This window comes from Panthera uncia, assembly GCF_023721935.1.
Source record: "Panthera uncia isolate 11264 chromosome A1 unlocalized genomic scaffold, Puncia_PCG_1.0 HiC_scaffold_17, whole genome shotgun sequence".
In the NCBI taxonomy this organism is placed as follows: Eukaryota; Metazoa; Chordata; class Mammalia; order Carnivora; family Felidae; genus Panthera; species Panthera uncia.
In genome coordinates, this window is record NW_026057577.1 from 69,989,514 (window position 1) to 70,017,127 (window position 27,614).

The 27,614-nt window shown below is 34.9% G+C and overlaps 1 long non-coding RNA gene across 1 annotated transcript; it reads right to left on the minus strand.

The window, feature by feature from the left end:
• Positions 1–1,452: 1,452 nt before the first annotated feature.
• Positions 1,453–27,159, minus strand: LOC125934299 (uncharacterized). The gene is made up of 4 exons (XR_007461310.1): positions 26,963–27,159; positions 25,377–25,460; positions 2,173–2,284; positions 1,453–1,588 (listed from the first exon to the last, which is right to left on the minus strand). It is a non-coding gene; the product is annotated as an uncharacterized LOC125934299 (long non-coding RNA).
• Between the last annotated feature and the right edge of the window lie 455 nt (positions 27,160–27,614).

Genomic DNA, 27,614 nt, shown 5'->3' on the forward strand with positions numbered 1-27,614 from the left:
CTCAAAACCCCCTATCTTATCTCATCATTAATATTTACAAGGCTATGTGAGCTTTAGAATTTTAGCATTCAAATATCTGAAAGTTTACTTGGAATAGGAAGTCTTTCTTTTCTTCGTGGGAACATCTTCATTGAAAAAATAGTAGGCAATTTTCTATCCAACAATATTCAGTCCCACCATATATATTTTTAAATTTTTATTTCTTTATAATCTCACCTTTTCCCACAGAGAGTTTGAAGCAGATTCTAAGAAAAGACATTTAATGAAAAGTAAAAGAGAAATGGAACATCAGAACCAAGGAAAAGATTATGAAGATTTGTTGGTGATAAGGGTCAGCATGACTAACAAGATTATGCATGCTTAAAATTTGGATCTGAAGTTTCCAGCAGTGAAATCAAAATGGGAAACATAGTTATGTGCCCTCACTAAAAAGGAGGAAAAACTTTAAATTTCTCAGGTAGAAGCAAGATTCATTCTTGAGGCTTCTATGTGGAACACTATTCCCTCAAAAAAAATGTATGGCAAACATAAACATAAATTTTATTTTGAACTTTCTTAAATGTCTTTTAACAAATATGATGACATTATAATAAAATACACATTTGTTAATATAGTTTCAGGGAAGATATCAAACATTCTCCAAAATAAGTTTCTAGCCAGTGCTGGAATCAGTGGGGCTGCAGATAGAAGGATCTTCCTCAAGGTGAGACAATGACAGAGCATCCCATGTTTAATCTCCCTGATCTGAAGTAATTTCTCCTAATTATGTACTCATCTGGTGGTCTAAAGTAATCAAGATTTTGAGTTAAAAGTATTTTAAGGAATGAGGGGCACCTGGGTGGCTCAGTTGCTAAAGCCTCTGACTTTGGCTCAGGTCATGATCTCGTGGTTCATGGGTTCAAGCTCCACATCGGGGTCTGTGATGACAGCTCAGAGCCTGGAGCCTGCCTCAGATTCTGTGTCTGCCTTTCTCACTGCCCCTCCCCCACTTGTGCTTTTTTTTTTTTCCCTCTCTCTCTCTCTCTCTCTCTCTCAAAAATAAATACACATTAAAAAAAAATGAAGTATTTTAAGGAATGATTCAATGCTTCCCTGAACCTGACTTTTGAAAAGAGCTCAGACTGCCATAATTTTTCTGTTTAGCTTCAAAGCATATACATCTTAAAACAGGTACCAAAACTTTCTGCTGTTGAGTCATAATGATCTTAATTAATGTTCTAACTAGATTAGAAGAAATCTGACTACCATGCAAAAAAGAGGCATCTCTAAGCAAGAGCAGAAGTTTCTTCCAAATTGGGCGCCCAAAATATCACAATTTTTATATGTTGAAGTTAACTATTTCAGGGTGACAGTTCACCATTGCAGGAAGATAACATGGAATACCACACAACATAACTACAAAGTACCTAATCTGGAGTCCAGTGAGTTTTCTTTTTTCATTTTAATTCGCAACTTATTTTATTAGTTTATGATGGACTTGAAATTTACAAATTTATTCTTGGACGACTTTCTCTTTTCCAACTCTTGTGTTTCCAATGTTAATTGTATCGATAGTTCTGGATTTACATTCTTTTCATGTTGTAGATGTCTGAGACAGAAAAGCACTAATTAATTCATGTCTAGGAAGAAGAATGCATTTATTTATGTCTAAATGAAAAACAAAAGAGCAACTCTTTCACAAATAAATTCATCACATGGTGACAATACAAGATGTTCTTGCTTGATTTAGATACTGGGTCTTGAAAGAAGGTATCAAATAATAAGTGGCTCAAGTTATGTCTGAATATTGAAAACAAAACTTCCTTAAATCTGCTATTGACAGGAAGGTGACTTCTCTAAATTTCACTGGGAAGATTCCCTCTTGTTGAATGTCAATGAAGCTTCTGTTTGTGTGCTCTTGCAAGCAAATAAAGGAAGCATGATCTTTTCTACATCCAGGCCAGGTAAAGGACTCAGAAGACCTGTGAAAAAGAGCTATCTGTCTATGAAAGGGAAAAAAAAAATGGATGAAACTATCTTATTTTATCAATAACTTCAGTTAAACAAAGGCTAAACCCAACTCGTCTTGCCTATTCAGACGAGTTACTGGACGAATGAGCACGCAAATATTTTTTTAAATAAATGAATAAAATAGCTATTATCAGCATACATTCAGCTTAAAAAAAATCTAACCTTGAGCAAACACTACGTCTCTGTCATTAAGCCTATTTCTTCGCTTCCTTTACTTTTGCTTTCCTCCACAAGCTTGATTTTTCTCAGTACCCTTTCTCTCTCCTTGGTTCACCTAGGAAGTAAAAGTAGTGATTGAGATATGCCATCCACAAATAAAATGACCTGACAATTTTTTTCTTGAAATCCCATAAATACGGTTTCAAGGCACTGTTCTACCACAAACTTTCAATTACTTTGAACAAGTTACTTTACCTCTTGGGCCCCAATTTCCTTGCCTGAAAAAGGAGATTAACATCTTAGGGCAGGATCTTGGGAAGAATCAGGTAACATGATCAAACTGCCTAGTGCCTAGTAGGTGCTAAATAAATAGTATTACAATCAACTTTATTTTTCAATTAATGCACTTCCTACTGGTGATTGATGAGCGAACAGTGCCTAAATGAAGTTGCCCTCCCAGTGGCAAAGAACTTAACTCCTAAGGTTAAGTTTCAGTACATCTCTCTTCTCCTCATAGAATTCATAAGGGGATTCTAAAAGCCTATTCAAGAGCATAGTTCTTATCACGTAAACTCTTTTCCAGAAACAATTTTATACTGTAAGATTGAAGTAGCAGCGAGATGTGTTTGAGGGCAGGGGGCAGGAAAAATAGAGAGGCACAAGGAATGTGAAAGACAATTTAGTGCTTCCTCCTAGCCTGCATTTCATCTTACCCTTTGCTGTCTATAGACTATTCATCAGCATTACCATGCACTGAAATCTCCTTTGAAATTTTAATCAATTTAACATTGGTGTATCTATAGATTAGATGAAATAACTTTTGCTGTCTCTTCAAGCACCTTTGTCATATGAATGGCTTACAGCTCTCATATTTCTCAATATGAATTTCTAGATATCCTTCTATTTCAATCTTGTTTTCAAAGGACAAGGTGGAAGATGACAATGGTAATGAAGATTAACTGAAAGACTAATTATTTAGTCACTGGTGGGGGGATGAGGCATACAGCTAAATCTTTCTGTCACGAATATTCATAACTAGTTCAGTTTAAATGCCAGATTTATGAGAGCAAGTGATCCATCTCTATCACGCACCGGATGCTTTATTTAAGGTAGGTTCAGATGAATCTTAATTTTTCATGCAAAGCTATTCCCTGTATATCAGTCCTAAAACACTGCTCTCTTTCTACTTCCCTCTGTGTCACGTCCTACTTATACTTAACCACAGACGTGTAGATTGTCTTAAATGATTATTATATATTAGGAATCTCTGTATTTTTTCAACATGCACAAAACAGTCGTATTTTCCTCCTTTTAATCTGACAACAGCTCATGTGATTGGTGACAAGTTTGTGTGCCTTAAAGCCAACAAGAATAGATTGCTAATTAGTAGATTTAATTGCATAAAGAAGGTACATTATTTTAGTCCTACTAACATTTTGATACTAGGAGTATTTCAACTGTAGCATATACCTAGTATTAAATTAGCACATGATTTAAATGCTGAGTTGGCCATAGTAAGTTAATGTCACAACTAATGTAAAGAAGCCTTAATTGTAAACATGTCCTTTGTCAAGTGTGTATAATTATATACTATGCCCGATTAAAATGATGAACACATCAATTGAGAAGAGTTTTTCTTCCTATGGTTAGATAAGAGTTTTTTTTCCCATCTCAGCTAATAAAAACAATAAATGAAAATGATTCAAGGAAATAGCTAGGTTATATGTAAATAAAAATGAAAACTTAAAAGCTTAATATTTGAAGGAAATTATCTGTTGCTTGAATGTGCATTCTAGACCAGCATATTCTCTAAAGCCATGAACTTTCCAGTTATTACAGATAGGAAGGTCAGTATTTTGACCTTTCCCTTCAGTTGATTTTGAAGCATTGCTGTAATGATAAAATGGAATATCTGACAATTCTAACAAGTATTTTTTTCAGGTAATTTGTTCTTAAGTAAAGGAGAAAGATCTCTAATCTGATATTTAATTAGGACTCATCAAACACAATACAAAGTTTAACTTAACGCTTGGTTTTTCCTTGGCCATGTGCCATTTAAGTTTGGGATACTGGTCTAGCTATTAAAAGTTGCTTACAATATGTTTATCAACTGTAATGACGAGCAAAATAATTCACGGTCTTGCTTAGTGTATAAATCTCCCTAGGCCAAAGAAAGTATTACTGTGTATGGGGGCACCTGGGTGGCTGAGTGGGTTAATCATCCAACTCTTAGTTTCAGCTGAGGTCATGATCTCAAGAGTCATGAGTTCAAGCCCCGTGTCACCAGCATGGAGCCTACTTGGGATTCTCCCTCTGTGCCCCTCCCCCCTCGTCATTTCTCCGTCTCTCTCTCAAAATAAATAACATTAAAAACAAAAGTACTGCTAGGACGTCTGGGTGGCTCAGCTGGTTAAGTGTCCAACGTCAAATGTCCAACTTCAGCTCAGGTCATGATCTCACGGCTCATGAGTTCGAGAGCCTTGTCAGGCTCTGTCCTGACAGCTTAGAGCCTGGAGCCTGCTTCAGATTCTGTGTCTCCCTTTCTCTCTGCCCCTCCCCTACTCACACTCTGTCTCTCTCTCTCCTCAAAAATAAACATTAAAAAAATGTTTTTAAAAAGTATTACTATGTATGGATTGTGGTCTGCTAAAACACCAGGAGTCTCTGTAAAACTGTTACTCCAATTCACTGTGACATGCCCATTGTTTAGCAAGTTGATGCCCACAAAAGATATTTGAAATAAGACAAGACTTTTATTATGGGATACCTCTTCTCTCACCATTTACCCAATACTTTCAAGTTTCTTTATGCTCTCTGACTGTTCCCAATGAATTAACTCTCCTTCATAACTCTAACAGCCTCTCCAGGTCTCCCCCCCCCCCCACACTTCTGGACATGGCATTGCTTTCCTCCTCCTGGGCTTGTGGCCAATATGTACATTGATAATTGACCACAATGTTTTTTCCTACTGAGCCTCCACATGGCTTAAGAATTTTTCTCAAACTTGCACTCCAATATGACATCACTATTAAATAGGAATCAGCATTGACAGATGAAATTTATATTCATCCTTTCCCCTACACCAAGTAGTAGTGGAAACATTAGACAGGTGGAGGGGATTCAGAGTATGCATTCATTGTGTTTTAATATCTCTGAAAGAGGTTGGTTGGTTACAAATAAAGCTCACCTGAATACATGCTGTTCAAACATTCCAAATCTTTTATGGATTATTGGGGGAGAGGGACAGGAAGGCAGGAAGAAAGAAAGGAATTAAGAAGTTTTTGGAAAGATTGTGCTTTGGGGTTTTATGTCAGTTTCCTTCAGTTGCTGTAACAAATTAACAAAATTTTGTGACTTAAAACAATGCAAAATATTTTCTTCCAGGTCTGGAGGTCGGAATCTGAAATGGCTTTCATGGGACTAAAATCAAACTGTTGACATGATTGTGTTCCTTATGGAGGCTCTAGGGGATACTGTGTTTCCTTGTCTTTTCTAGTTTCTAGAGACTGTTTGTATTCCTTGGCTCATAGTTCTTTTCCTTCATCTTCAAAGCCAGCAAGGGTTGGTTGAGTTTTCATATCCAATCACTCTAGTCTCCTGCCTCCCTTTTTTACTTATAAGGACCCTTATGGTTACATTGGCCTCATGAGGATAATCCAGGATAATCTGCCCAAGATCCTTAACTTAATCACATCTACAAAGTCCCTTTTTACCACAAGATAATATATTCACAAGTTCTGGTAATCAGGATAAGGACATCTTTGGGGAGCCATTATCCTTCCTACCATAGTCTACATCTACACAGCAACAACAAAAGAAATAAATCAGGGCAAAGAGATTTAAATACCTGTGGTAGAGGAACTGTACTTCCTTAACTAGCTCTGCCTCTGGTCATTTTTCTAGCAACGTACTATATTGTAGTTGAGAGCAGAAAGGAGGGTACATCATGCCTGGATTGAACTAAATCTTGTCTATTAATTTACTAATCAATGTGTCCCTAAGAGGCAAGTCACTTAAATCCCTGAGCCTCACTGTTTACACCTGGAAAGAGGATGATAAACATAGGCTTGTCTCAAGGGATTCTTTCGAAGATTATACGCTATAGTCCATGCAAAGTGCTCAGTAAAATCCTTGAAATACAGTAATTGTTGCTTCATCTTTCTTGGAGCTGTCCCTTAACATACACCATATCTCACAAACTACTGTTAAATCAATGTTGTATGAATGATCTTGCCAATGATATCACTATTGCATTTATTTAATGATGCAGTTTCCTTTGATTCTTCATTATATAGCATAGGAAGTAGCTGAGAATTGCTAAACTTTAGCACTTCAGTCATCACTGCAAGCTCCATACAATGAAAAGAACTGTATATTTCACTCCACTCTAGTCACTGCCTATCTGGGAAACTAAACAGGAGGTCAGAGGTACTCTTAGATGAACCTGACCATTCTTAATGGAGTTAAACTTTACGTTTTTAAGATGTGATTAAACATTGGTAACTGAGATGCGGTCTTCATATTATTACTTGAGACCTTATGAAAGCTTTTTTTCATTATAGGTGGCATTAGCCAGTCAATATTCATTTAGCTAGCTAAAGCTTTTAGAGTTCATGCTTCAGTTTCTTTCAAGATGACATTTTTTATATGACATCCTGTTCTAGGAAGAAATTTTTGTTTTGACATGTACAATTAATATTTAAAAACTGGATGGAATAAAATTAGCACCTCGATGGCACCAAGGCAAAGCAAATCAAGGGAGGGGAAAAGGAACATCTTGCTTGTCCCTAGACAAGCTAGAGATTAGCTCTAGTCTAGTGACTTTTCAAATTGAAAAAAATTTCTAACTTTCTTCATCTAAGCCTTAATGTATGCAATTGCATTAAAGCATTTTAGAACAGATAACCAGATCTAATTTTACTTCATGCTTTACTCTCAAACCTTAAATGCCAGCTCAAGGAACCAAAAAGGGCATGGTTTTGGAGGGCAGTAAGGGCAGTATATCAAACAATTATACAGAACTACTCTATGGGATAAAAATAATGGAGTTTCCAGAGTGGACCTGGATCCGATCCAAATACATCAATGTCTATACATCCTGTTGTACTTCACTGTGTTTTATCTCTTTCAGCAAATCAAACCTACATTGTATTCTGATATTAAATGTTTGTTTCCTAGAGGTTATTTTAGGGTTCTCAGTTTTTGAAATGCTACCAGTAATTTGAATTAATTTCATTTCATTCAGAAAAAATCATCAAAAAATAATAAGAAGAAATGTCTCAGAGACAAGAAGATATGTTGTGTTGTTTCAAGGTTTTCACACAAGGAGAAAAAAATACTCCATTTTTCATTCTGCAGTTAAAATGGAGGAAATTTCCTCAATATTTTCTAGACCTGGAAATTAAACTTAGAAGATCTTTGTCCAAATGATTTTAATGATAGTGTACCAACATGAAAAAAAAAAGGTGTTAAACTATTTCTATATAATATTCACCTGATACAGGAGAAAAAAACCCACCTTGTTATTTTGAGTTGATACACTATCTGATAGACTTTTCAAGGATTTAAGTGGTAATGTTCCTGATAACTCTAGAGTGCCAAGTGTTGAAAGCTCTTACCATCTAAAATAAAGATGTTAAATTCCAATCACTTAATATGAAACTGGATTCCCAGAAAGGAAATCTATCCAAATAACTTTCAAATTTATTGTATTTGACCCTAGTGAATCTGATTTTGTAAGACTAATGGCAATATAATTAAAATGGAAAACCTGACATATATAAGCTACTAGAGAATACAAGTTAAATATAAGTAGGTTGAACTAAGATTACTCATATTAGTAGAAAGAACATTAGTTACTAGAAATTTAAAAAGTTTTTTTTTCTCTAGAAAGGACTAAAATTAAGATGAAATTATTTGTGTAAATAATTATATATTGTTAATAAATTATACACACATTTAAAAAAAATTTTTAATGTTTATTTATAATTGAGAGACACAGAGAGACAGAGCATGATCATGGGAGGCGCAGAGAGAAGGGGAGACACAGAATCTGAAGCAGGCTCCAGGTTCTGAGCTGTCAGCACAGAGCCTGATGCAGGGTTCAAACTCACAACCTGTGAAATCATGACCTGAGCTGAAGTCAGACGTTTAACAGACTGGGCCACCCAGGAGTCCCTACACACACATATTTTTAAGAATTTGACTAAATTAGAAAGTGTAATTAGAAAGTGTAAACAGAAAATTCTAAGTGAAATTAGAAAGCTAAGAGCAATTTAGGGAAATCACATTGTCCACTATTTAAAAATAATTATTTGATGTCTGTGTGCCAATGGCCAGAGATGGCATATAAGAACAAGGGTAATACAATTGTTCTTCCTATTTAGTAGAAAAAAAAATCTCATTGATCATGGAACTTTTTCCTACTATTTTATGTTTTCTAAGCAACTTACTACTCATCTATTAAGTTGGTGCATGAGATGAAAATTATTTCTCATCCCTGAAATCAATTATCCCAAAAACAATTGCCTAAAAACCAATTGTTTTTCTTTTAATGTTTGGGCATTCACTTTGGATTGTTGCCAGTAAATAGAAATGTTATAGAAATGTTATAGAGACAGAAAGGTAAGAATCCTGCCTGAATGCAGCTTACATGACAATTTGGAGAGAAAGACCATTAACTAATTAATCAATAAGCAAATAAAATACACATCTTGTTAGATTCTGATATATATCAGGGAGAAAAAGCAGAGAAGGGACATCTGGTTCCATCTCTAAATGAAATGAGGTAAAGAGATTAGAAGTTGTCATTCCATCTTCAGAACAAGAAGAAGCTGGACAAACTGAATATTAATGACTTTTTTGACCCGTCAGAGACCTGAGATCATAAGGCAAATTGTCACCTTGAAATCTGTTTTGAAAGATGTTTCCAGAGAGATATAGCAGATGAGAGGTACTAATGTAAAGCAGAAGTCAATGAAGTCTCAAGCTAGTAAAAGCACTTAAATAATAATTTTGACAAATGGATAGAGTCTGAGTGTTAAACTAAGATTCCTTAGAGGCTCTGGCAGAGGAAGAACAATAACCATTGTGAAATATATCTAGCACCTTCTCCATAACAAAGGACTGCTATCCAGAAAAGAAGACATTGCCAGAGCTCAACTCCAAAGCCTTATTCCAGCAGTAGGAAGGGAATTCATCCCCATCCCATCTTCTCTAGCCTTTGTATCTAACCTCAGGAGGGAAAAAAAAATTAGTCACAGGGGTCAGGGCTTCAAGGAAATAGATGGTGGGCACTGCAGCGAGCGAAGAGAATAGAGGACAATGGGAGGGATAGTTATGCCACTGGAGAAACATCTGTGAAGGATGCATCCCCCAAACACACACCCATTAAAAGACTGTAATTTAACGTGAAGAAAATAAAAGATTCCCTCTCCCATACTTTAGGACCACACCAACACAGCTCTAGTAAAATCATAATGGATTACAGCTAAAAGATCCACAAGATTCAGACTGTACCTGAGGAGGAGAACAAAGGAAAGCCCTAAAGCAAAGAGGAGAAACAAATACAAGGATACTATAGGAATTTGAAGTCTTTGACACTTATAACTACAGCATGCATTAAACAGAACTCCTAGACAGATTACCATAAATCCTCACACTAAAGGCTTACTTACCTCAGTAGCTACTACCTAATCCAACATTCCAGCTCTCAAGAAACATTACAAGGCATGCTAAAAAGCAGGGAAAAAAACCCCACGGTTTCAACAGAGAAAGCAATCATCACAAACAAGTCTGATATAGATATTGGAATTATCAGACAAGGAATTTCAAATACCTATGCTTAATATGTTAAAGGCTCTAACAGAAAAAAAGCAGACAGCATGCAAGAAGTGAAAGGTAATATAACGAGAGATGGATACTCTAAGGAAGAAACAAAAAGAAATGCTAGGAAAAAAACCCCACAATAACCAAAATGAGAAATGCTTTTAATAGGCACAGGACAGCTGAGGAAAAAAAAAAAAAATATATCAGTGAACTTGAAGGTATGTCAGTAGAGACTTCCCAAACTGAAATGCAAGAGAAAAAACAAGAATAATAATAATAAAAAGAACATCCAAGAACTGTGGTACAATATCATAAGTTTAACATAATTATAGCTGGAATGTCAGAAGCAGTAGAAAGAGAAAATAGAGTAGAAATATTTGAAGTAATAATGGCTGAGAACTTTTCAAAATTCATGTAGATACAAACTCCACAGATCCATAAATCTCAAAGAAGCAAGCAGAACAAAAACTCTATGCCCCCCAAATGCAAACCTCAGCATATTATAATCAGTCTTCAGAAAAACCAAAACAAAGAAAACCTTGAAGGAAGCTTCAGTTAGAGGTAGAATTCCTTGTCTGGAGAAGAACAAGGGTAAGAATTAAGTGACTTCTCAGCACAAACTATGTAAAGAACAAGAAAAGAGAGTCAAATATTTAAAATGGAAAAAATCCAACTAACCAATCTACCATTTTATATCCAGCAAAACCATCCTTCAAAATACAAAAATAAAGGCTTTCACAGACAAACAAAACTGAGGGACTGTCTCACCAGAAGACCAACCTTATAAAAAAAATGAGAAGTTAGTTCTTCATGCTGAAGGAAATTTATGTAGGTTTAAACTTGAATCTACATTTAAAAAGAAGAGTACTAGAGAAATAATAAATGAAAATAAAATGGAATCTTATTTTTCTTATTCTTAATTGTTCTTAAAAAACACCTGCTTGTTCAAGGTAATTATAGTAACAATGCATTGGGTAATCATAGGCTATGGATAAGTGGAAAGCATGACAGCAATGTATGACAGCAGAGACTTTAAAGCCCTTGCCAGGTAATTCCAACACTTAAGTCATCTTTTCATGTGTATTTCTTGATTTAATTCTCCCATGTGAGCTGAGATTTGTGTTCTTCATACGCCAAGTGATTTTTGTTGTATTGTGTTTGTTCTAAATATTACACTATGAAACTTTGGGTCTTGTTCATATTCTATGAGAATGTTTATCATTTTCTTTTAGCCTTCTGTAGGCTGTGTTCCCAAGGTTAGTTCCATTTTCAAAGCATCTGCAGTGCTGCCTTTTCAATCTTGCCTTTGCATGGCCACGTGGTCAGTCTGGGACTTGATGAGTAATCTTCTCCTTAACACCATTGTCAAAGTTTATGGTATGCTAATTATGATCAGATTCATGTTTTACATTAGTGAGGGGGTTCTCCCAAGAATTAATAAACAAAATTATTGATTTCCCTAGATATTTCCTCTCTATATCACTGGTACTTTCCAGTGGTACTGGGTTTTGCATTTTGGTCTTCTGCTAAGAAATTACCTTCTTTTGTGATTGCACTGCCTCCAGGGCCACGTGGCAGAAGGACGGAAGGAGAGGGGGAAACATCAACACTTTGATACCACCCTCTTGGAGATGCAGTTCCACCAAAGGGAAAAGAAGTTTCCCTTGCCTCAGTTTTGGCTGCAAGATCAACTGGATATGGAATGCAATAGAAGAGGGCAAGAGGAGAGGAAAAAAAATCAAGAGATTTCCCTTACTCTCTCTGGAGCTTTAGGGGTTACCTTTTCTGTTTCTCAAACCGGAACTAAAGGGTTTCTCCTTGACATCTATAATCTGCACCATAATGCTCACTTCCAGGTTTTGGTTTGCACTGTGCTCAGGCCAATAGATACTAGAGGGAAAACATGGTAAGTTCTGTTTAGTGGTACCTCAAATAATCCTGGTGTTCCTCCCTTTTAGGCCTGCTGCTATTTTATTTTTCAGTACTCTCAAATGCTACTCATGCAGTGTGTGGAGTTTTGATAACTGCATTCAGTGAAAGGGAAAGTTTTGCACGTGTTTACTCCATCTGTACTGAACTGGAGCCATCTTTTCTTTAGTTAATACATTTCAGGACAGTGTTAAGTCATCATTAAACTTCAGTAATTTCTTTTTTACATTTTATGAAGTTTATTGGGGACATTTAGATTGACTTCATTTGGAATGGAACAATTTAGAAGGATGAAATTTAACCTGATGACATACTTGAAACTCCACACCAGTCTGATTAAATAATGTGGAATACTTTCTATGAAAGATTGTCTCCTCAGTTCCTCAACCCCCAAGACTGCCTTCTTTCATACAAGCTTATTTCCCAAGTATATGTTGGAGCCTTCAAAAATGAACGCTAGGAAGAGGGAACTTCACAGGTTCTAATCCCAAAATAATTCTACTCTTTTTTTTTACTTTTAAAGAATAACAAGCAAACCACTTAATTTCTTTTTCCTCTCAACTTCTACCATTATTCGTTTTCAATTATTTTCTTTTGTGTTAAATTTGAAGTAAGTTTTAGAGATGTTTCTCTGGATAAAAAAGAATTCAGATGGGCACTAAACAAAAATAAAGAAGTCATTATGGTCAGCACCTGATGACATTGTTTTTGCTCATATCAGGAAATAAACATATTGTTAGACTGAGAAATCCATTAGAAACTTTAATTCCAAGGATTTAATGCATCATCATTCTTTTTTTATATATCTCAAGTTCATATATCAGTTTTTATTTTTGTGTGTATTTTTTTGATCCCAGAAAGTATCTTAGTCTATCCAATCTAATCTGAATTTTACAGAAACTACATTTTAGAATGGCTACATAATGTGGCCAAGATCATCTAGATATTAACAAAAGTGAAACCAGATTTCGGATCCTTTAACACCAGTGATACAAGTCTCTCCACACAACATTGTGTCTCTTAGAAGTTCAAGTTTGAGGAAGTTTACTTATATCATTAGTGTAAAATTTTTCAGCATCATTTCTTCTATGAATAAAATTATGACTATATATTTATCCTCATGATTATGACTAGATGTTGGATTTTCTTAGGGAACTCAATATATACATAGAAGAATAAATGATATGGTGTGCCTGACTCAGGGAAATGCTAATAACTCAGGTTTAATCAATAAATACATTAAAGCATCTACTGATCCTGCAACAAATTCCATATATAAAGTCACCCGACATATTCATTAGATGAGTTAAATGAGAGCATACCTTCTAATTTGTTTTCATATTTAATTATCCATTTATTCTTTTGATTCATAGGCAGTAATTTTATACTGTTGATTCCCTCTTGACCTTGTGCTTGTAACTGAATCCGGAGATCTGGCTTGTGGCCCAGGAATATGTAGAAAATTGTTTATATTAGCAGCAAGCAGCCTTGAGCTGCACTGCTTTGATTTAACGTTACAACTGTACTAAAAGTAGCATAGCTTTCCCATGTACTCTCTATTCTGTTCGAATCCCTTGTCATTATAACAGATGTTTGGATTATTGTTCTGTAAACTATGTCAGAATTTCAATCTCTAGTATCTGTTTATTATTCTCCAAGGGCGATATTACAAATGTTCCCATGCACAGTTAATACTTATAAAACAGTCTGTCTTATTTCTCATAAAAAAAAATCTTGCCAGAAAGTTTTCGTTAATCAGAGGAAATATACCTAATTTGGAGAGGAGTGTCTTAAGCGCATAGGAGGAAATAATTCCAGCTAAAATAGGGCAACATTTCAAAAACGATTCCCATCATTAAAAAAAAAAAAAAAAGTTACAGCTTCTCTCTTAAGTCTGATGAGATACAGATTTTTAAAAATTTAATTAAGTTTATGTATAGCTAAAATTGAAATCTCATAATTAAACAATTTTATTCTGATATTGAGATATAATTTCTATTATTGTCTTTGAAAGCCATATCTGCTGATAAAACTTCATGGTTTTGAAGTGTACAGTGTTAACAAAAATAAAATAATTATTGGAATTAAATAATTCGAAGCCTAGATACTCAAAAAGAGATCAGAGATGTACGGGGACAACATCACTGTTTAAAATTTGTGCTTGCGGAGAAAACCTTATTACCTTAAAGAAAAGACAAAAAGAGGGCTACTGACAGCTTTTTAAAATACATTTGTAAAGCCTGAACTATTAGTTTCCTCCTGTTGTTTGAATGAGTTATGGCAGCTTTTACAAGGGCATGAAATAAGATTTCCTAAGGTAACAATCCAATTGGATGTTGATGAAGAACACGGTCTTTGATATGTCATTTGTTTCTCCTTTACATTTTTATATTTTAATTCTTGTTCAAAAGAGAATTGGTATCTTCTAAATAGAGCCCACGTCAGATAAAGGAGCATTATGCCCGCTTATTACAAGAGACGTAAGCACACTAATACTCTGAGGAATAATCTGACTGTGATTCTAGAAAGCAAGGTTTGTAGCCAAGTAAGAAATGTTTATATGAAAATAATTTGCTTCTCTTATTTACCTCACATACATTTTTGTCTTTCATGTTGGATCCAATTTTTAGCCTTTCTTTCTTTTGAATACAAAAATGGCATATAAAACAGAAGAGGAGAGAGGAGCCTCCTCTTTGGAAATGATTTAGAAGGTGAGTGACAGAAATCTTCTGGGAAATAAAAGGAGAAGGGAAGGGAGAGTTTAAGGAAAAGGGTCAATTAACTACTCCATCAGCCCCATCGAAAATGGTGCTGTGGCTTTTACTTCATTCATTTTGCCTTAAAGACTGGACACAGCTAAAATAGGGTTCCGAGTCTGCAGGAATACCAATGTGCATTACGTTTGCATTTAGGATTTTAAAAAACGAAGGGAAAAAAACACACACACACACACAAGGTCAGCTTCGGAAATGATGAATGCCTTTTTGCTGAAAGCTGTACTGAACGTCCTTGAGTTTAATCAAAACTATTTGTTTTTAGTCAGCTTTGCTGTTGTCTCTTTTACTCTTGTCCACTGATAGCTTGACATTAATGACATCATAAATCATGTGAAGTGGCGGCTTGGGTTTGGTAGCATTTCAAGTGTTTGTTGAGATGTCCTGGACTATCTGAGGAGCTGGTGCAAGGTTGGATATCATCCTGCACTGAATCTTTAGTTTATGGCATGATTTGGTCAGTAAAAGCACAGAGTGCATTATTACTGTGATGGGCTTTCATTAAGGAATGCCTAGCTCTTCATTAAATGCATACTTCAGAAAGAGGTTATTGAATGGGTGGATTTATCTTTAATTCTGTTTCTTAAAATTTGTCAGGCCTGATTTTAAAATCCCACATTAAAATAAAGACCTTGTCCTCTGTACCCGTCAATTCCTATGGTCATTCAATACTCTTAAAGTAAAGCATAAAAGTCCACTGATTCGCATTGTTCCCATTTGCACACTTAATTGAGTGCACACTCAAAGGGCACACTTAATTGAGAATTGAACAACGTGTACAGTTGAGCAACTCTATCAGTTGCACTTTTAAAAGGCTCTTGTTAAGCAGAAAGCATCATCTAGAAATGTATTCTTTGAAAAATGTCTAGCTTTTATCAGTTTTTTGTTTCCGAATGATTTCACTGAATTATTCTATGTTTTATAGCTTGTTATCTGTGTGACTGTTCTTAAAACATGTTTTTCATTATCATTGTACTCTACTGTTAAGAAAGAAAAGATTATTCTTTATTATTTATTTAATGGTATTGTGTTATAGTACAAATATGTATATATCATATAATATATATATAATAAGAATAAGTAAACCATTTTAAACTATATAAGAAAGAAAGGATTATTCTTTATTATTTATTTAATGGTATTGTGGTATAATACATATATATATACTTATGTATATATATATATATATAAAAATATATATATATATATAATAAGAATAATAAGTAAACCATTTCCTTAATTATCAGGCCAATACATTAACAAGGTAAAGGGATTCCCTTTTATCTAAGGCAGCTGGCCAAAAGAGATGCCTTTTCTTTAGTCATGGAGAAGGACATCATATTAAAATGTGCATTGCTTATTGCAAAAGAGCACTTTTCATAGTATGGAGATAGTTCAGTCAAAATATACACATACTTGTCCAGATTTTAACAGAAAAGGCAGTTTTTCACCTGCATTCAAAGTAGATCAAAATTACATCATTGCTACATAGTTCCAGGACAAGAAACTGATTAGAACAACATCAAATAAAATCAATCATTTGATGACTTGGATAATTTAATCTTTTGATTTTACACTGAAATTGCAGGGGGAAAAAACATATTATGTATAGATTTAAGTACAGATTCCTGAAACTATCTCCCTAGACACTTATTATCTATTTTATATGAATGCTAAGAAGTTATTTTCTCAAATATGCACAAGTTTAAAAAAATACTTACGTGGAAATTATATAACTTGATACAGTATGAAAAGATATTTCCCTTTTCTTAAGCAAGATAGATTTACAATATGAGTGAGTTTAAACAACATTCGCTTCTTGCTTCAAATAAGATTGGCCCCTGTTGTAAAGAAGGATTTCTTTCTCTGTGACTCAAATGGTACAAATAATTATAAGAATAAAGCTAATCACAGGTGAGCTCAATGTAATAAGGGCAATATAGTTCAATTTGTTGTGACATATACCTCAGCTTTATGGGTTTCTTGTCAAACCTAAAAGAATATTAATATGAATTTTTAAACTACTGTATAATTGTAAGAAATGTTCAAAATATTGTTATGTGGTCTCATGGTGTCTTTCACTGTTCTGTATGGAAAATACTCTTACGGAGGACAGCACACTCATTGCCACCAAAACTTATCCTCCTTTCTGCATATCTGTCCCCCCCCCCAAAAATAAAAATGACAAGGCTTCTTTCTTTCTCTCACTGAGTACTTAATAGTGTTCACTTTCTTCCACTCTATACACGATAGAATGAGGCAGTCAGTAATTTTCTGCAGACCCTAACTATGTGCTATAGGGAAAAGAACTAGGTTTTTCCTGATCTCTTCTACTCCTCATTTAGATACACCAAATAATTATGGTTAGCCTAGGAACAGACATCACAAATATTAGCTTGCTTCAAAAACAGAGTGCACATCCTCAGTCAGACAGGCAATGCTTGGATCTCCTGGCATGCAGAGAGAATCACTCACATGATTGGCCTCAAAAAAGTGACCTTGGACATCTGAGTGTACAATTTTCAGTTTTCTGCATTGACCTATCTTTAAAACATTTCTCACACATCAAATATATACTTAGCAGATTTCCTTTTCCCTATGAACAAAAATAACATTATTCATTCGTGGGCAAATAATGCTTTCTTAGTAAAACAAGGAAAATGTTTGCACTTTTATTAATGAAGAGCAACATCAATTTGATTTATTGCTTTCGTTTACTTAAGGGTTGATACTAAAGAATTTTGCTTTCTGAAACTTAATGAGAAAAACTGACAGAACTACTTGGGCAATCTACCTCACCCAAAACCATTCCTCTGGAACAGGGAAGCTCATGCTTGTATACACACCTATTTACACATACTTGGACAATGCGTGTGTTTATTGATACACACAGTTATGCCAAGAGCAAACAATATGGCTGTGCTGGATTAAAAGTTCCATTCATCCTAAAGATTGTCATTTTAATTTAAGCTCCTTTGGAAGCCTGATGAAAAATTCTAAACTCTCAGTCTATTCCACGATGAGCCAAACTCCAGGTCATGTATAAATAGTGGATGATGGTAATTACAGTGAAGGATCTGAGGTACTATTTATTTCTAACTAATAGCACCCATCAACTTGTTATTAAAGCCCTCTGTCTGGATGCTGAGCTGACTTATCTTACAACTAATTGTCTTTACAAGGAATCATGAAGTATATATAAAGTTTGGTAAGTAAAATCATCTAATTTGACAAGGGACAAATTAAAATGAAAGCATTTGTGTCATAAAATATACTACAGCAGCTTGGTTTCACGAGTGTCAAACGCAATTTCATAAATACACTGCCATAAACATCTTCTGATGAACTTTTTTCTTATGTTAAGATGAAATTTATAAAGAAAAGCACGATCAAAAATTTTAAAAAGTGTTTAAGGAAGGGGAAGGACCCTTATTCTTTGATTTATTACTCTAAAATGACAGTGCAGATTAAAGGGGACTGCCACAAGCAGAGGTCATTCAAAGGCATTCTTCTTGTATAGTTACTCAAGTAAATCAAGTACAGAAAACTTACTTCCATTCTCTAAGAGAAACAAAGTTGAATCAGGCAGATAATTACATTTAAATGTACTCCATAGAAAAATTCTCCTTCATCGGATTTTCTCCCTATTGTGTTTCTACCTTAATTTTATTTGCATTCAAATTTATTCTTCAAAACGAAATACTAAACACTAAATCTGGCCTATTAGCAACTGATGGAAAGCAAGCAAGGATTGCTATATTGCTTTGGATATTCATAGAAAGTAGGTCCGCCACATAGAGTAGAACAGGTTGTTTACTGTACAAGAACATCTAACAATAGCTGTCAGAAGGCATGAAACCTAGGTCCCACTCCATGTGCCCTAGCAAGATGTTTCTGTATTTTAGACAAAGACAAAATTTCACCAAACTGGACATCCAGAAGTCTGTATTTGTCTAGAGGGGGTGACTTTTTCTACTTTGACATATGGTACATATGGATTATCAGAGGCCTTTGTGGAAAGTTCGTTGTTTCATTAGTTTAAAAAAATAAAAATAAACAGGAGTTATAGCCAATCTCAAAAGCGAGTTTAAACTTGTTTGAAGTAAGGGGAAAGCCTCACCTTTAAGTTACACAGAACTAGGAAATTTTGGAAGGAATGTCTTCCATAACTGCCTAACTTATAATGATGAGCCAATGCCATTTCCCCTTACCAAGGCCTCTTAACCAAAATGGTTTTACTATTTTGCAACTCTTTGCCTTTTTATGATAATAGTATTTGTGTTATATTTAAATTCTTTCCAAATGTTCATGTATAAATGAGTTAATAGCTTATCCGCATCCATACTTGGGCTTCTGATACAAAGTCACTTACTTCTTCTCTCATTGTCACAAAGATTAAAAATAAAACTGAACTAAGAAAACCTCTGTGGGAGAAGAGAATTTCTAGAATTTGCCAAAAATTTCAAAATGAAGCATTGAAGAACATGCTTTGCCTACTTCCTTACGTTATTGATGTATTAGTGCTAATCTTGCACTAGGTCAGGGTTAACCCCCAAGAATAAGCTATTGAGCTTTGTAATATCTTTGTGGTCCTTGTCAATAATAGTGTGGCTGTGATTCTGGTTTCCCAGTCTCAATCTCCAATACTGTTTTTGTAATAAATACAGTAAAATAAACATGGGTAGTTACCAGGCCCTGTATAAAGTACTTTTTGAAAGTTAATTAAATTTTTATTGACCACCTACTATGTAAAGACATTTGGAGTAAAAAAAAAAATGGTTTTATTAAGAGTTGATTTTATAGATTTACCTATCCTTCCCTATCACATGAAGAGATGTCTAACACCAATATAGTTTCAGCTCTATTTTCTTATGATAATCTCTCACACTGAATGATATAGATGTAGAAAATTATGTTTTCTATGGGAAACATTGGATATTTGAAAATCATCTCTAAAAATACAGAAACCTTTTATGTATTTGCTTATCTTCAGAGTGCTAGTGAATAACAGAAAATCACAAGAGGTATATGACGTATGGACTCCAAAGCAGTATTTTACTATAAAAGCATGGAACCCTGCTGGCATATGTAATTTAATGTGCACCATGCCTCCCCTAATTCAATCAGGTCTCTACATCCCTTCTTTTATATTCCAATTGGATTTCATGTGCTAAAGCCATCAAGATTTTCAGGATGAAATGAATGCTTGTATTAATCCTGCAATTTCCATTTAAAACACAGCATCGATTTGATTAATAAGGTTTGATGCTGAATAATTATATGGCAAATATGTAGGCTATAGGAAAACCACAGATGTGACCACCAGCAAAAGCCTTGTGGGAGAAGGAGGTCAAAGGGAAGCAATGGCCATGACTGAGGTGATGAATTCTTTGGCTTTTCTTTTATGCAATTAACAAGCAGGGCTTCTATTAATTTGCCACCTCCAGAGCCTTGACTGGTCAGATGTGTCTGGGTCAAGGGTCACAGGGGCAGAGTAGGGGTCAGCATCACAGCAGCCCTGAAACAAAATGGGAAAACTAAAGAAATCTAAATGATATGGCTGAGTATACATTCTGTAGTAGGGAAGGGATAGGACGAAGTGCATCTCCCTCATGTTAAGACTGCTGTTTTAGAATAATAAAAATGTTCTCTGCACATTTAATTCAAAGTAATCAATCTAAGGTGCAGTGGTTGAGCATCCAATAAAAGAAAATCAATGTGGTCTCTACAAGGAAAGACAAACAATGCTCGCTTTTACTAAAGGGATTATAGGTTAACATTTATTCAGTGTATTGTAATCTGATGTCAAGTGGTATAAAATCAAGCCAACAATCCATTACCACCCGTTATAGGCTAGGTGCTGATCTCATGCAAATTGACTTTTCGTAGAACTTATTAAATCATTTCTGTGTTCTAGCTATGAAACATTTTTCTATAGTGGCTGGATTCAGTAAATTTAATTTCACCTCTCAAATGAAAGTATATCAAAAAGACAAATATTTGTCACTTCAAAATTAAGGTTTTTCACAACTTTTTTTTATGCTCCGGTCATTAATTATATAAAATACATATTATTTTAAATCTCTGTGTAAACAAAGTAAAGAATTTGGTCATGATACCAGACCTGACTTATTGTTCTCCCCACTCCTCTTATTTCACTACTGCAAACGTCATCATGCAAACTCGTCTGTTTTATAATACTTTGATATCAACTGTACTGCATTTCCAAATTCAGATCAAATTTAGATTTCTCTAGAATAATTCATGTTACCAGTACTGTACAGATTCTTAATTTGGAGCAATTTTTTGTAACGTGAAAGTCTGTATTTCATCTTGTAGACAGGTGAGAACAGGATATTTTTTTAATAATATGCCTTATAAAGTAGATTATATAGTTTCACAGTTTTTGAGTTAGTAATTGTTGAAATTATAATCTTAAATACAGGTAACCTAATTCATCAGTGTATTGGTCTAGTGTATGCATGGTTTGCTTAGGCAATAAGGATTTATGGTGATTACTGCACCTTTCCTCTCAAAAACGTGGTGATCTTTTGAAGTATTAGAAGACGTTAGTGATCTTTCATTAAATGTAATAAAAAAAAATGGCCAGCAAACCTGTCAAAGTGGGCATTTTTTCTAAAGCAACTGTGCTTATTGTTAGAATTGGGGCCACTTTTAAGTGTGAGGAAAATCATTACCACATGTTTGAAAATATTGGTGATATTTTGCAGATTGCATTACTCTGTAGGCTGGTGCTACTTCAAAACATTTCAGAATTACTTGGTAGTAGAGAGGGAAATTGAATTTGACACTATTTTTATTATAAAAGCTAAGTTTAGTTTTACCACCCTTGCTTTGATGAAATCTTTTAGCTTTTTATTTTTTGGAAAGTAGAAGTTTGCCTATTCTGTATATAAGACTTAAAGACATATAAAACCTATTATTTTAAATCTTATCTACAAAATCTAATATACATATTGGTAAGTATATAAACATATATATATATTTATACACACATATATATATATGTAAACTACATTGTTATATTATTAAACTATTTTGATATTAGCATTTTTAACATTAAGATTTAAGAAATTTGTAAATTTCATCACAAGAATGGCTTCCATTATTATCTTTCTTAAATATTGTGATTTTTTCCCTAATATTTAGATCAAAATATTTGGTCAAATTTATCACATTTACATGAAGCAGTCTGAACTGACCAAAATTAAATCTTAAAATCTAACAATGACCTTGTAACATAGTTCAAATTGACTAGTTATTTTTGTACAAATGTTGAATTAACCCTAAAACAGTAAATTATTTGTATTTAAATTTTTAATTTAAAATTTAATTGAAAACCAAATGAAACTTGAGTAAACTATGTCAAGATACAGTTACTTATATTCATACTGTGCATTCTAAACCTGAATTCTCTCCGGGATGTGAGTTTTACCAGAATTTTTCACAAGCCCTTAATTTCTTGTAGCATCTGTGTTAAGGTAGAAGCACTTGCTCACTTCTACTGAGCAAAAGCCACATTGGTTATTTTCCTGCTTCTCATTTTATAGCAAAAAAAAAAAAAAAAGCTTTAAATAAATAAGAAGTAATTATATACCAAAAAAACAAAAACAAAACAAAACAACAACAACAACAACAACAACAACAAAATGCAAGTGAGTCTTACGGAAAAAAAAATTGGGTTCTTGTCATTTTTATTTGTAAAAGATTAGCTGGCTTTAGGGGATCTAAATAACACAGAATCACTTCACAACCAGAAACGACGAAGATATGAACTCTAGGCTAACAGTAATGGGAAAAATAATTTCAAACTGAAGGCAAAACCACTTCGTTTTGTGCACAATGTCTGAATGCCTTCCCCTGGACTTTAAATAAAAAATGGAAAACATTTTAGCAAATATAGGGAAGCCCTGAGTATATGGCACTGAGAGGCATTTTTGATGTTTTTGCATTTTTGTGCAGGGAGAGCCGTAAAAGGTTGCCAGTGGGGTATTGTAAAACCACAGTTAACAGTGAATTTTAGATAGATATAACCAGTTAAAGGTGATTGAATATCAAGGGTTGAGTAGTGCTTATTATAGCTGCTGTTGGGAGACTTCAATTCATTATTGTAACAGAATGAAAACAGCATTGCTGCTGTCCAGGACATGCTTGTAGTATTGATTGGGTATCTCCAAAGTCTTCTCTTAGGATGCAGAGTGCAGTCAAACATGCACAAACATCACTCAGTTCCCTTGATTCTGTCATGTGCTCCTTGTACCTCACACTAAAGCAGCCTTAAGACACAGGAAAATGCTTCTTTATTTGAAGGCAGACAGGGCTCTAAGCCTGACTCCAGGGGCTATGCAGATGTGGTGACCTTTCTTCCAGAGACCAGATTTCACACTCAAATTGTCATTACAGCTTGATTTCCCCTAGAGGTTCCCAGTCAACTTGTGTGCTCTCTCCATTAGGGTTAAAAGTCAGAGTGGCATCATGCCCACTTTGCATACTAAATAAAATGGAACATAAATAAAAGCAGGGAATGACCCTCCCTCCTGAAGAAATGGCATCATCCACAATCTAGCCAGAGGTAGTCAGGCCCGGTCAAAATTGCACAAAACCAGGATAAACACTTTGGCCAGAATTTCATAGAATCTTATGGCTCTAGCAGTGATCAGGTATCTAGCAGTGATTCAGTTACCTCTAAACTAGAATAATATCCCCTCCTTTTAATTTTTGGAAACAGTAATAACTACTGACTCAGCCTATGTGGATCTAGAAACCCTCTATCTTTCTCATACCCTCTGGCTGTCTCCATAAGCTTAAGATCATTAATCTGATCGTTCGGGAACAAAAAAGTAAAAAGGAAAGAAAGAAAATTTTTAAAAATCTACAGCCTGTAACACAAAAATGAACTGGTTGGGGGCCTTTAATTAGAATGGCAAAATGTCTACATCAAGAGTATCCGTTTATAAAATAGGTTTGTTTCCTTTGCCTGTGTAGGTTGCCTCAGGACAAAATGACCTTAACAAAAGGCCATGATCTCTCAATTTCATAATGCAGCTCATTTTAAGTTTGTCTCATAAATGAAATTTGCAAAGAGGAAATTTCTCTAATGTCCCAAATGAATCAGCCTAATGTTGCAGAGATGAGAGGTAGTGTTGACCTACTGATATGCTGTGTTTGCCCCCATAGACCTATGCCAAGAATATGTTTTACCAAAGTAGAAGCCTTTCTGCTTAATTAAGTACCTCTTGATTTGAAATGCCAATGCAAACAGCTCCATTTTCTCGTTAAAAGGGGGAGAGATGGTGAGAACTGAAATTGTTCACAAAAATATTTCTTAGGACTTCAGGAAATCCCAGGATAGGGAATGTGAGAACAACACAGGGGAAACCTCCATCCTATCAGACCTGTAGATTAAAATACCAGCAACAGATCTGAAGCTGGGATATACTCCAACATCCAACACGAGATCTAGTCATAGTATCTGGATTTGGCATGATGTTTTTAGTTTTTATCTACAGGTTTGGGGCGATTATCTCATTTAAAATGAAGATTTGTATCTGAGTAAAGATGCAATATACCACAGTGATGTTGTAGAAAGACTGGCATCAGAAGGCATGGGTTCTAGTCCTGACTCCAATATTTATGGTATAACTTTGAGCTAGTCACTCTCTCTCTTTGAACTTTTTATTTCTAATAGGCAAATTAAGGCTGACATATGCTTTGTCTATTTCTCAGGATTATTCTCAGATTACATGACCTAATTCATATGAGAGTTAATTGGAAAATTATGAACATGATAGATAGATAGATAGATAGACAGACAGACGACAGACAGACTGACCCTACTATTATCAGTTTGCCACTAAAAGTTAATGTGCCTAAAATGAACAAAATTCCTCTTGCTAACCTTTGGGCCAGTTATGGCTTTCTAGCTCTCTTTTACCTTTTCCCCGGCCCCAAGTTTCCCGGAAACAGATTTTCTATCATGTGCCAAAACCATCTTTAATTAGATGATTCCTAAGTCAAGGTCATCCTCCCTGGTCTTTTCTCCAAACCTTACTCTCCATGGGGTTCATCTCCACATAATTAACATGGCATCCTTCACAACAACCTAACTGAAGAGGGAGATCCTGTATTTTTCCCTTTGAGTCAACACTCTGTTCATGGCTTTAAGACAAAACAAAACAAAACAAAACAAAAAACAAAATAAAACAAAATTATGATCTCTACTCTGTCCCAAACCACATTTTTAGCTTCCCTTCAATCTGAACCCTTTTATTTCATAGTAATGAATCAATTATTACTTTTTTCCGATCACGTTCAGAATCACTAAGGTATTTGAAATATGTTTCTGGCCTGTCCCACTAGATTGTAAGCATAAAAGAAGAAGAGTGTGTTCTGTTCAGGCAGTGAGCTTAGTACTACAAATGCCACAATGAACCAATCCCAGCTTTATCATCATGGGATATACGCAGTCTCTGTATTTACAGTGAATTTAAAGATCACTCTCAACTTCCCACATGCTTTCTCAGGGTACATGGAGAGGAGCTAATTCACTCTCCTCCTCCAAAATGATTCTTGAGACTTCCCTGTCTTCCAAAGGCAATCTCATACATTATACACAGTGTTTAATCAGTGAAAATTACAGTCTTATGTAGGACTTACCTCTGGTTATGCTCGTGATTTCTTCCACATTCTCATCTAACCCCACCTCCTCGCCCTGTCTTGTTAATGTAAACTGGTGACACCCTTGGAGAACAAGTAATTATCTTTTATTGGTGAAGGCCTGCTATGACCAAAGCCCCTAACACAGATGATTTCCATTCCTCACCACAAACTCATTTTTGCAAATGACAAAGTTGAGACAAAAGGGTAAACTAACTTTACTTATTCCATAAAGATAATAAATACCTGAGCTACGAATTCTTGAATTCTTTATCAGGTCATTCTGACTCTGAAGACTGTAATATATTCCCTCATATCTCCAACAGATTGGCTTTCTTCCCTATGTATTGACTTCTATAACCTCATTTTAGGGAACTCATTTTGACATAAATCTGCATTCTATGATGCCTCCAAAACTCATCATTGCTCACGTTCTAATTCATAATAATTTCTTGTGATCACATTATGCTTTATAGTTTCTCAGAGCACTTTTACATAAATGATCCCATTTGATGCTCATGGGAAACCTGAGGAACGCTGGACAGGTGTTATGCATTTACCATGAAAAAAAACAAGTCCTTAGGTTAAAGGATTGCTCACATCATTACAATTATAAGCAACAAAATCATGACTAGACTTTATGTATTCTTCTCACCTCCAGAGCTCCAAACTTATAGATTCACATATTATTATGTAGACCTATAATTGTAGTTTAGAAGTTGTTAGTACACATTTCATAGTCAAGAAGTTTAAGGGCTCAAAACTCTTTCTTTTTCTCCTAATTGGACTTAATTTCTTCCTTAAAACCTTATTTCTGCCTGAGAGTAGAAACAACATAGTCACACAGGGAAATATAGGTAAATCCCTGATTACTCAGAAAACATTTTATGAGTAAACACCTTTGACTGACTCTCTTTCTACTCTGGGCCTCTCCTTCTTTTACTTTTCTTCCTTGGCCTGGTGGCCCATGTGCCCTCCTGACATAAAGTGCAGACATTTGGTCCAGGGTCATTGGTACCTGCTCACATTGGCATCAGGGAGATATGACTTAGCCTGCCTGGGATTTAGACATTGGCCTTGGTCTACACGGCATTGACTGCTTACTTATGAAGCTCTTCTGTGGTCACATAGTCCATCCTTTGTGTCCCTTTGGTCCCAACCCAACTTTTAGCCATTTCTCTGGACCTCTCAGAAACAACACAATTATAAGATGTCCTCTTGTGCTCCCCAGGGCTACAGGAGGGTTGAGAGCCCTCTCATTGTCTTGAACCTTCTTTCTTAAGAAGTAATGTCTCATTGCTGTCCTGCACTACTTTAGAGGACCTCTACATCAGGCTTTTTGCCACCCCAGGGTTCTTTTTTAGGAGAAAACTGTGAGTTTCCTCTGCTATAGAAGACTGGCAAACTCTCCAAGTGTTATTATCATCCAATGCCCCTCTTCCAACAAGCCTCCTTCAGTATCAACTGCATTAATTAATTATGTATTTTAACAAAAGTTTATATGGCACTTATTCTTTGTTCTAAATACTACTATTACAAACTCTATTTTATAGATGGATATATAAGCCACAGAGAGGATACGTTACCTGTCCAGAATCACACAACTGGTAAAGAGCAGAACTGGGATTTGAACGTTGGCAGTTAATAACGATGGCTAGTAAGTGATTCACAGGAGTATATTAACCAGACCAGAGTAATGAGGACCTTAACAAGATGCCATTTATAAACTTTACTCAAAATGATCTCAGAGAGATAAAGTGCTTCACATAGACTAACTAGTGCATTATGCCTGCTTGGACTATTTAATGTCCCTAAGAACCTTTCTTTGCGGGCACAGTTCTATTTACATGTCAAGAGACACAGATGACTCTTTCAGAGCGAGAAATGGTGATTCTGTTGTATCATATTCTAAAATATAACAGTACCAAGGACAGGTATGTATTTCAATAATAAATGTTTTATATTTAAATTCAACATGGTCATGCAGATGATTACAGTATAGACAGCTCTTATTTAAGTATATGTTACTCATATTAGTGACAGAGTTTTTGGAAACAAGAAATAAAAAGAACATTTCAGAGAATATATCTGAAGTTTTCTTCAATATCTTAACTTCAATATCATCTCTAACGTTTTGTGAAATTAAGCTTAGAGTTGTAGATATGCTTCACAATGAAATTTCTTTTCCTGACACATGAAGCAATCTTTCTAGAAATTTCAATATACTTACATTAAAAA